Genomic DNA, 12,380 nt, shown 5'->3' with positions numbered 1-12,380 from the left:
TCTGTGGTACAAAAGTCCACAAGTTCACAACTCTGAGTAAAGAAATGCTTCCTCGTCTCAGTCCTGAATGGCTTACTCCTTATTGTTAGATTGTGACCCCACATTTTAGACTTCCCCAACATCGGGATCACCCTTCCCACATCTAGCCTGTCCAGTCCCATCAGGATTTTATACATTTTTATAAAATCTCCACCCTCGTTCTTCTAAATTCCAGTCAGTGCAAGTCCAGTCGATCCAATCTTTCTTCATACATCTGCACTGCCGTTCCAGGATTCAGTCTGGTGCCCCTTCGCTGGACCCCCTCAACAGCAAGAATATCCTTCCTTAGCCTAGGAGACCAAAACTGCACAAGAACAAAAAGGCAAATTTGATGCAGTCTGAGAAAATAAAATTAAACCTCTAAAGTAACAAGTGCAAGCAGCTAATAAACTATTCAGGTAAGAGGAGAAGCTTGAGTCACAATTGGATCAATCCAATATTGAACATTGAGAGAGCATTAATTTTGATTTGTCAAGTCAACTGAAATCTACCAAAAGTTGTATCAGCACACTGTGTAAGTACTTGAAGGACCTCTCGGTATAAAAACAAGAGTCCAAATTTAGAGCTCCTACAACAGAGGAGTATATTAGAAAAGCATAAAGCCACACATCAAATGGAAGTCGACCATGCTAAATCTAGTTAAAAATCACTCAACACTAGCGTGTAGTCCAACAGGTTTATTTGGTAGTACAAACATGTACTTACATATAAACCTGTTGGACTATGACATGGTGTTGAGTGATGTTTAACTTTGTCCATTCCAGTCCAACACTTGCACCTTTACATCATGCTAACAAGAGTACATATCTAAAAGATCCTGCTGAACAGTCACCCAGTTATCAACAGTCACACAGCATTATAAAGCCTCTGAGTTTGAAAAGGAAGAGTTTCTTAAGGAAATTGAACAGTTGCAGCTATTATTGGATAAGGACACAATGGAAAAAAAGGCCTTCATGTGTTATACTTCAGTATCAGCCATCACCTGAAAGACATTCAAAGGAACATAGGCCTGTAGAGCATGGAAACAGACCCTTCGGTCCAACCTGTCCATGCTGACCATAATCCCAAATTAAACTGGTCCCACTTGTCTGCACTTGGCCCATATCCCTCCAAAACGTTTCTAATTCATGAACTTATCCAAAGGTCTTTTAAATGTTATAACCATACATGCATCCACCACTTTCTCTGGAAGTTTGTTCCATTTATGAACCACTCTCTGTGTAAAAAGAAGTTGCCCCTCATTTCTTTTTAAAATATCTTTCTACTCTCTTTTTAAAAATATGCCCCCTAATCTTGAAATCCCCCATCCTAGGGAAAAGACACCTGCTATTCACCTTATCTATACCCCTCATGATTTTATAAACCTCAACAAGGTCACCACTCAGCCTCCTATGCTCCAGTGAAAAAATTCCCAGTCTATTCAGCCTCTCCTTATAACTCAAATCCTCCCTTCCCAGCAACATCCTGGAAGATCTTTACTGAACCCTCTCCAGCTTAATAACATCTTTCCTATAACAGAGTGACCAGAACTGGACACAATACTCCGGAAGAGGCCTCACCAATTTCCTAAATAACCTCAACATGACGTCCCAACTCGTATACTCAAAGATCTGAGCTATAAAGGTAAGCATGCTAAACTCCTTCTTAACCACCCTTGTCAAGAGTGACACAATGATGTGAACAAACAACTGCTTCAGGATCAGCGTCAAAAAATGTAATGCTGGAAAAGCACAACTGGTCAGGCAGCATCCAAGGAGCAGCAGAGTCGATGTTTCAAGCATGAGGTCTTCATGCCTGATAAAAGCTCATGCTCGAAACATCGACTCTCCTGCTTCTTGGATGCTGCCTGACTGGCTTTGCTTTTCCAGCAACACACTTTTTGAGTCTCAGCTCCAGCATCCGCAGTCCTCACTTTCTCCTGCTTCAGGAACAGGTAGAGTTGTTAACTGTCCAAAGGAATGTTCTTGGATAAAAACAGCAATTTACAACAGAGTCTTCCATAAATGCTGTGAGGAAACAGCCTGAGGTCTTACACAGTTGACACATCCGAGAGATTTCCTGATGGGAGAAAGGCTGTCATGGAGGAACAAACCTTCATTTAAGGAATAGGATCAAATGAAGAATGGTTATGATTTTTGAAGAAGGAATTAAAAAGGGGTGTAGAGGAATGTATAGAATTTAAGTCATGAACATCTTACCAAGCCAAAACCGCCGATGATATCAAACCTAATAGGGAGTTGATAGACTTTACACATTCTGCCATCAGATCTGCAGATCAGGGTATTGCAAAAGAGCTTCCTAAAATTCCCATCCCAGATGAAGAAATCCCAAAAGGTCCGCTTTTGAACTCTTCAGTGGCTCGTCATGATGAAACTCTGTTTTCCTGATATGATGAGAACCTTGATCTACATTGAGCAGGAGCATCCAGTTAAATTGTGTGACCATCACAGCACTACTGAAAGATGAATAATTCTTACGATGGGTCCAGAGATATTGTTGTCCACTCTAGGCCATCCTCAAGTTTATATGAATGGGAAAGCAGTTCCATTGTCTATACAGGTCTATGATCAGAAGCTTGAATTCTAATCAGAAAAAGATTTGTTTTCCCTTCTAAGGTCCAATGCAAGAAATACGTCGATCTCACCCATCTTCAAAAAGCCATGATTATGGTTGGAAATTCAAACCTTGAGCAAAACGACTTTCAGGGTTTGTAGGAGGAGGGTGGTGGCATTGTGAGATTGGTGCTTGAAATCAGAGTAAAGAGTTTAGTGCTAATGTTTATAGGTTAATGTATACATTAGTCATTTAGTAGTTCAGAACTTGAATACCACAGGGAAAAAAAGACAAGCTTTGTCAAAGATTTTCTTTGTGTACTCATCAAGACAATTAGTAAGAACACCAATTCAATTGAGAAACCAATAATTGCACTGCATGAGAGGGGAATTCAGTTTGGTTTTAAGTGGACCTGAATTAGTACAGGTATTGCCAAGGACAATGCATCCATTAATGCTGATTGACAGATAATTACCAGATTTGTTTAAATTTTAAACCAGGCAAGTTGACTCTGGTCGAGGCATTTCCCTGAGAAATGAAACAGCGAATGGCCACTTACAACTTCTGCCACTAATATTGTTGTGATGGAAAAAAGGGACTGTCCATCTACTTGTTCTCCTCATCTCCAAAAACGGAGCCCAGTGTATTAATATGAGACTTCCATTGCATGCACTATTGCTATCCTACAAATTTGAATGACAAACATAACAGTGTATTTCCTCAAACATAATGCAGCAAATATTGCAGAATTGCATCTTATATAAGACACTGTTGTGAGATTTCTAAGTGCCAGCTGATTGAGAATGGTCAGCATCTTGCTTGTTGTGAACAGCCAATGGGATATGTTGTTTGATACAGTCCATCAACTTTGGAACACACAGCGTAGTGTTTGACTGTGATTCTGCAGTCAGACAACATTTTCTGGACAATCCTGAATGTTGGAGAACTAATTTTGGGATGTTAGTTGGGTTTGCACTGTAGCATAAATTAAACATATCTGGTTCTTTGCAGACAGAATATGTACATGCACTGCATCTGTTTCAACTCAGTTTTTTTCAAAAAAGGTGAGGCTATTCACCCGTTCATTTCCCAGGTCAATATTTCAATGAATCAAATTCAAACAGTCTACTCTAATTTTTAAAATAAAGCCTGGCAGCTAACTGTCAATCAGCATTGATTGCTATATCCCTCTGGAAACACATCTACCAATCAGAGTTCATTTGGCTCACTATCTCTCCCTTTCTTTCTTTCTTTCTCTTTTTTCTTTCTCTCTTTTTCTCACTTACTCTCGTTTTCATACTCTTTTGCTTTCTTTATGTCTCTCTCTCACATGCAGTATAAACATTATTGTTTCCCCATTTAGTGGTATCCTTGTTACTTGTTTTGATTGCCAAACAATGCATCTACAAAGTGTCTTTTTCTCAGTGATCCTGTAACTAATTACGTGATATTGTAAGAAAAAGGGAGGAAGATGTTGAGTAAAAGTAATTAGACATTTGTTGTAAATAAAGCTACTGTGCATAAAGTTTGTCATGTTGACATCAGAGCACATACCACAGCAGTCTGTGTAAGTAAGGTACCCCTAATATTTTATCTATGTAGTCACGCTAAACTTTTCCTGTTCCTTTTCACTTACAAACATCTAGATTGCACATTACCACACAATTAATTCTTGTATCCATGGATTAAAGTTGTTCACAAATTACTGGGACTAACAGATGAACAGTGCTGAAGGTATTAGAGGTATTACTGTTTTGGTGAACACACCAGATGGAATAGATTTCTCAAGTGATCTGTATTGTATTCTCCAAACTTCAGCATCTAGGTATCTTTTTCTCTGCTGTTGAACTTGACTGCTGTGCTTCAAGTTAACTTCAGTGAAGAATTAGTAATTACTGCTGTTAGACACCAACTAAAGGACTTTTAACTGGATGTTCAATGTTCTGGGCCAGTTGCCCTTTTGTCCTCCGAGAATATTTTGTTCTCCTTTTTTTTCATCTTTAGTGATTATACCTTCATGGGGTGATGAAGCACAGCTTAATGAAGGCAAGTCTTCTGTCAACAACATAATCTAACTATTCCATTTGTGGAGTTCTGACTAATCATCCAGTGAAAAGAGACTGAAAGTGGTGTGCTACCAAAGAATGCTCATGTTTTAGTAATTTTACAACAGCTAAATGCTGTTGATGCTGAAATAAAATCTGAACATTCTGGAATACTCTACAAGATTGTTTCTCATTCTATGAACGTTGAAGAGTGGATTTTTCATTGTTGTTGTTTCCTGTTGTGACAAGAGCAATGGCAAGTAGTTTATCAACTAGGACAACAAAGAAAAAAATCAGATTCTCATCATTGAGAGTCTCCTGACTTTTCCCATGAGCCTTAAATGGCGACTTCAGAATCTTGCCCTGTTTACTCGACTACATCTGTACATTTGTTGATCACTTAGCTCCACCACCTCACCTATTTTCATTGCATTTCCAGTTCTTCTCTTCTCCAATGAGAAACTGGATAGCATAAAAACCCAACAGGGGGTGAAAGAGTGCAGCCACTGGCAATTGCAGCTCACCCAATTGCTCTCTCAACCGTCATGAAACTACCTCTTCACATCAATGTTTCTGTGTCCTTCTTGATTCTTCATCCATACAACTCAGCATCCAAACCACCAGCCTCACTATATTATGCCGGCTCTTGGACCAACGCTGACACCAGTTCAGATCTTTAGCAGTTTTCCTCTGTTCTGGCGGGTACCTATGACTGGCATGCTTCCCATCGGGTTGCTTTGAGCATGGAGACAGCCAAACGTTTCATGCACCTACAGAGAATGCCTTTGCATTGACACTGACGCAGACATCATGTAGTTCTGAGCTTGCTTTTGCTGCTCTCATTGAACAAAGCACTGAGTTACAGGCTGCCAGACTCTGTGGGTGACATTGCTTTCTTATGTTACAAAATGGAGACAGACAGCCAAAGTACATCAGCCTTTCTACCTCTGTATTTGCAGCAGAGTAAAACTAACCATGAAAAACACCCAATAGTTACTCCAATCGTTCCTACCAAGGTTTGGAACAACCAATCGCAGACATAATGATTAATTAATTCCAGACATCTCTTTTATGTTTCAAACAAAAGACTTCAGTACTTGTTAAACACACAATCGCTTTTTAGCAGAGGAAAAATTAAACAACAAGATAAACTGATTAATGTCCAATCTTTGATCCCAACACATTTGTTTTCAGCCCCAGTCACATAAAAGACTGGAATGGAGGGAATGAGGAAGAATGGAGGGTTTGAGTTATGAGGAGAGGCTGGATAGGCTAAGACCTTTTTTCATTGGAGTGTAGGAGGTTGAAGGGTGATCTTACAGCAGTTTATAAAATCATAAGGTAAATGGTGGGTTTCTTTTCCTTAGGACGGGGAATTTCAAGTTGGGGGCATATTTTTAAGGTGAAAGAAGAAAGATTTTAAAAAGAGATAAGGGACAACTATTTTATACAGAAGGTAGTTTGTGTGTGGAATGAACTTTCAGAGGAAGTGGTGAATGCGTTTAAAAGGCATTTGGATAGGTACGCGAATAAGAAATGTTTGGAGGGATATGGGCCAGGTGTAGGCAGGTGGGACTAGTTGAGTTTGGGATTAAAGTTGGCATGGACTGGTTGGACTGAAGGGTTTGCTTCTGTGCCATATGACTAACTTTCTATGACTCTGAGACAGACAAACAAACACAGTCAAGGAATAAATAAAATAAAATAACAAAACTGGCCATGTTGCTTAAATGGCTTTCACAACGCATTGTGAAACAGATGTGGACTCTTTGGTTGCTTTCTTGGAACTGTTAGTTCAGGTCACCTTTCCAGTTCACCCAGATAAAGTGTTAATATTTCTACTGAACTTTCTGCTCTTTGGGCTTCCGAAAGCTAGTGTGGGATATTAGACAAAGAGCTTTCCAGTCTCATGTTTTATTAGCAACAGCAAAGCTCATCTCCTTTAGGAAACACAGAACAAAAACGACTTCATCTTCAACCTTCGTCAACTCTTTTCCCAACAATTCAATTACCATTCAACAACTGCCACCTGCTTGAATATAGGGTCTCTTCCAGACCTGCAGGAACACCTTCCCAAGTACTGACCAACTCCTGTGATCTGCTTAAATAAAATGCTCCCCCATGTCACTGTGTCTGCAGGAACTCCTTTTATTCAAGACTCAGCCTGAAAATAACTTCCATGCCTCACCTTTCCTTCACAAAATGGCTGACACCACATACAAAGGCCGGGGGTGGGGGGGGGGGGGGGGGGGGGGAGTAAGCTGCTTTAATTTTCTTTTTGGAATGGAGTAAATATCAAAAACAGAAATTGCTAGAGAAGTTCAGCTGGTTTAGCAACATCCGTGGAGAGAGAAAGCTGAGTGAATGTTTAAAGCAGTATGGTCTTATAAATTATACAATAAGGCCTTAGATGTTTATCTTATCTTCTGAGTTTAATCCGGGCTTCCAGGTTTCCAAGATCTCAAGTAACCCAGGGGAGAGAGGACATGTTTTGTAGAAAAGGTGAACAGCTTTACTGTAGAGATTGTGAGCCAGGAGGAGCAGCCATGTTTCTCCATGTCCCATAAATGTCCTTTCTTCTGTGCCACCATCCAAAGACTTCCTCAAACACTTGGTTGGAGTTTCAGGGATAACTGATTTGGATTCCCCAGAGTTAATGATCACACCCACACTCCACTCTGATATTGAAGTACTCCATTGCCTCCATCTGACCTGCTTCCCTGATGTTGTGACCACCCTGCTACCTCACATCCCAAACCTGCATCATCCTCAGAAATTCCCTCCATCCAACAAGAGCCTAAAATCTCTCCAACAGCTTGTCTTTTCAGTGGGAAACCTGTGGTAGATTGCAGCTTTCCCACAGACACAACCTGCTATAAATGAGAATCAGCGTATATCTTCCACGGTGAATAAAATCTTCTTCTACATCTTCTCTCAACCCCATGAGGTCGAAATTTGTCCTTTTGTCTGTTTCAATAGACAATAGACAATAGGTGCAGGAGGAGGCCATTCTGCCCTTCGAGCCAGCACCACCATTTATTATGATCATGGCTGATCATCCTCAATCAGTATCCTGTTCCTGCCTTATCCCCATAACCCTTGATTCCACTATCCTTAAGAGCTCTATCCAACTCTTTCTTGAAAAATATCCAGAGACTTGGCCTCCACAGCCTTCTGGGGCAGAGTATTCCACACACCCACCACTCTCTGGGTAAAGAAGTTTCTCCTCAACTCTGTTCTAAATGGCCTACCCCTTATTTTTAAACTGTGTCCTCTGGTTCAGGACTCACCCTTCAGCGGAAACATGCTTCCTGCCTCCAGAGTGTCCAATCCTTTAATAATCTTATACGTCTAAATCAGATCCCCTCTCAGCCTTCTAAACTCAAGTGTATACAAGCCCAATCGCTCCAATCTTTCAGCGTAAAATAGTCCCGCCATTCCGGGAATTGACCTTGTGAACCTATGCTGCACTCCCTCAACAGCCATTTTCTTTCACACTTTTCTTTTTTGCTAGTTACAGTACCTGACTGATATTTCAATTTACTTCTCAGCTTACTGGACAGTAATAAAATTTGTTTGTATAGTTTCTACTGATGGCAAGGGCATTGATTAAATCCAAACAGTGAAGAGTGGTTTTAATTCATGTTTGGGGTGTGGAGTTGTCACAAACAAGAAAGCCCTTCCCTAACTGATCTGGTAACAATGAGATAAAGAGTCAAGATTAGAGTGGTGCTGGGAAAGCACAGCAAGTCAGGCAACATCCGAGGAGCAGGAAAATCGAAGTTTCGGGCAAAAGCCCTTCATCGGGAATTACTGATCCACCACTGTCCTCGGACTGTACACAGTTCTGATAGGGAGAGGGGGAGTGCCAGTAATTTGATCCAGAAGAAACAGCAACATGGTTTCAAATCAGTTTGGTGTAACTGGGAACTTGCAGGTGATGGTGGTCATACCTGCTAGACTTGTCCTTTTAAGGGGATGGGAAATGTGAGAAATTAGAAGTTGCTGTCGAAAAACTGCAAAGTGGTGCAGTGCATCTAGTTCATGGAGTACATTCAGGTGCCTTCGCATACGTGAGAATGTTACTGGCATTTTTGCTGACCTTTTTATATGAAGAGGTTACAGTGTAAGCACTCAAGCTTGCTGTCCTCCGTTTTTCATTGTAACACCATAATTAGCACTTACAGAATCTCAAAAATATTTCTGAATTAAATATGTGTATCTCTACTTATTAGAACTCATCCTGGCCCCTTAACTCAACATTAAGGACAAAAGGGTAACTAGGGAGAGAATAGGGCCCCTCAAAGACCAACAAGGCGGCCTTTGTGTGAAGCCGCAGAAAATGGGGGAGATACTAAATGAGTATTTTGCATCAGTATTTACTGTGGAAAGGGATATGGAAGATACAGACTGTAGGGAAATAGATGGTGACATCTTGCAAAATGTCCAGATTACAGAGGAGCAAGTGCTGGATGTCTTGAAATGGGTAAAGGTGGATAAATCCCCAGGACCTGATCAGGTGTACCCGAGAACTCTGCGGGAAGCTGGATAAGTGATTGCTGGGCCTCTTGCTGAGCTATTTGTATCATCGATAGTCACAGGTGAGGTACTGGAAGACTGGAGGTTGCCACTGTTTAAGAAGGGTGGTAAGTACAAGCCAGGGAACTATAGACCAGTGAGCCTGACTTCGATGGTAGGCAAGTTGCTGGAAGGAATCCTGAGGGACAGGATGTACATGTATTTGGAAAGGCAAGGACTGATTAGGGATAGTCAACATGGCTTTGTGCGTGGGAAATCATGTCTCACAAACTTGATTGGGGTTTTTTGAAGAAGTAACAAAGAGGACTGATGAGGGCAGAGCAGTAGATGTGATCTATATGGACTACAGTAAGGCGTTCGACAAGGTTCCCCATGGGAGACTGATTAGCAAGGTTAGATCTCATGGAATACAGGGAGAACTAGCCATTTAGATACAGAACTGGCTCAAAGTAAAAGACAGAGGGTGGTGGTGGAGAGTTGTTTTTCAGCCTGGAGGCCTGTGACCAGTGGAGTGCCACAAGGTTCGGTGCTGGGTCCTCTACTTTTTGTCATTTACATAAGCCATGGATGCGAGCATAAGAGGTGCAGTTAGTAAGTTTGCAGATGACACCAAAATTGGAGGTGTAGTGGACAGCGAAGAGCGTTACCTCAGATTACAACATGACTTTGACCAGATGAGCCAATGGGTTGAGAAGGTGGCAGATGGAGTTTAATTTAGATAACTGCGAGGTGCTGCATTTTGGGAAAACAAATCTTAGCAGGACTTATACATTTAATGGTAAGGTCCTCGGGAGTATTGCTGAACAAAGGGACCTTGGAGTGCAGGTTCATAGCTCCTTGAAAGTGGAGTCAGAGGTAGATAGGATAGTGAAGAAGGCGTTTGGTATGCTTTCTTTTATTGGTCAGAGTATTGAGTACAGGAGTTGGGAGGTCATGTTGCTGCTGTACAGGACATTGGTTCGGCCACTGTTGGAATATTGCGTGCAATTCTGGTTTCCTTCCTGTCGGGAAGTTGTTGTGAAATTTGAAATGGTTCAAAAAAGATCTACAAGGATTTTGCTAGGGTTGGAGGATTTGAGTTTCGGGAGAGGCTGAGCAAGCTGGGGCTGTTTTCCCTGGAGCGTTGGAGGCTGAGGGGTGATTTTATGGAGGCTTACAAAACTATGAGGGACATGGATTGGGTAAATGGGCAAAGTCTTTTCCCTGGGGTCAGGGAGTCCAGAACTAGAGGGCATAGGTTTAGGGTGAGAGGGGAAAGATATAAAAGAGACTGAAGGAGCAACTTTTTCACGCAGAGGGTAGTTTGTGTATGTATTGAGCTCTCAGAGGATATGGTGGAGGCTGGTACAATTGCAATATTTAAGAGGCATTTGGATGGGGATATGAATAGGAAGGGTTTGGAGGGATATGAGCTGGGTGCTGGCAGGTGGGACTAGATTGGGTTGGGATATCTGGTTGGCATGGACGGGTTGGACCAAAGGGTCTGTTTCCATGCTGTACATCTCTATGACTCTATGACTCTGCCATTTATCAGATCTTCATTATGAGAGAAGCGTCATAGCTTAGTAACCTCAACTTTCATAAAACCCTACCCTGATAGTGTAATTTTAATTTGCTATTTTTTGTTATGCAATTTCAAACAGTCATTGGTGTCATGTGTGCCAGTTGAAATATCACATTGAAACATCTTGGTTTGAATGTATCTTCACCCTTGGATTTTATATAGAAAAAGCTACTTAGTAGGAAATTCATAGATATCACAATTACATTACACTACTCACTATTTCATTACTGTAACAGTTTCTTACATAATTCTTGTTACATTGATTAAAATATTCATCACTGATGAAAGTAACCCAACTGTGCTGAGATTATATAATTATCCTGCTAAGAGTTATGGATAGGTGATTATTCCTCTGCAAAGCACATCTTAATTCCTCTCCCATTAGCGTAAATGTTTCATACAGAGAATGCAGTGCCCAGTGACTGTCAGTGTGCAGGGCCATTAATTTCATGTCAATTAGTAGCTAGAAAAGTTATGCCAATAAGCAGGTATGGAATAATAAGCATAACTGTTTGGAGTATGTAAGAGGAAAGATTTTCCTACCAATCAAACAGGCAGTCAGTAAAGTGATTTTAAAAACTAAAATCACCTTGGCTGCAAAGATCCTCTCCCTTTTAAACATTTACAAAACTAAATCCCTTTAATTTGAAATGTTGATTTCGAAAGTTGCACTTTGCAAGACAGGGCACAAGATTGAAATGTTTGTTTCTGTTGTTTTGCTTTATTTAGCAGGTACGGTGATTTTCCAGAATGTAATACAGCGTTTAGTTTGAGTCATTTCAGTTTTGTTACATTTCCATCTTCTTTGGTATGTTTTCATTGCAGGCTTGAGTTTTAAAAGCTTAGTAATAACTTTGAAGATATTTCAAACTATCCATTGCTATACTATCATGTCTGCTAAAGAGTTTCATAATTTATTTGGAGCCATCGAGATGTATAGCACGGAAACAGACCCTTCAGTCCGAACAGTCCGTGCTATACATCTTAAATATATCTTAAATTTTCTGCTTTTGAAATTTTTTCTTTCTGGATATTTTAAGGGATTTCAGATTATGCAATCACATGTAACATCACAGGAATGATCAAGGAGAGCAGTTGTCTCCCAACTACTGTTCAGTAGCTTCCACAAATAGCATATTATACAAATGAATGACTCACATATTTTCTACGTTGGACTGTTGTGTCAATTGTACACATTTTAAAAAAAGTACCCTTTGTACTGAAGTCTTTGGATTGAGGTTGTTGTCTTTGTGCACAAATTGCTAATGTGCATGTCTGTGCCTCTGAACTATAAGTAATGTCCACTGATTATATCCCAATTAAGTTCTAGTGTTTGAATACTGGTCATGATAAATCAATTTGCAAGTGTGGGGCACCTCCAGGCAGCCTTTATCACATCTCAGTTCAGCAATGAATTATAAAGCAAAACTGCTCCATCAGAAAGAATATGCTGAAAGGCAAAACACAGAACAAGGCAGTACTCTTGCTAGTCTATTGTGGGTATGAAAATGACTGTTAAGAGGGATTGCTGCCTTTTCAGAATTCATTAATTCATTGCTGGGAGCCATATTTATGAAGCACATTGTTCCTTACCACTTGCAATCAAGCAGATGATAAGGTACAAGGCTAAGATCAGAGCA

Source organism: Chiloscyllium plagiosum, unplaced genomic scaffold, assembly GCF_037043375.1.
Source record: "Chiloscyllium plagiosum isolate Xiang-an unplaced genomic scaffold, Cpla_swu_hap1 HiC_scaffold_6, whole genome shotgun sequence".
Taxonomy (NCBI): domain Eukaryota; kingdom Metazoa; phylum Chordata; class Chondrichthyes; order Orectolobiformes; family Hemiscylliidae; genus Chiloscyllium; species Chiloscyllium plagiosum.
The sequence above is the reverse complement of the archived record's forward strand: the minus strand, read 5'-3'. Positions refer to the sequence as shown.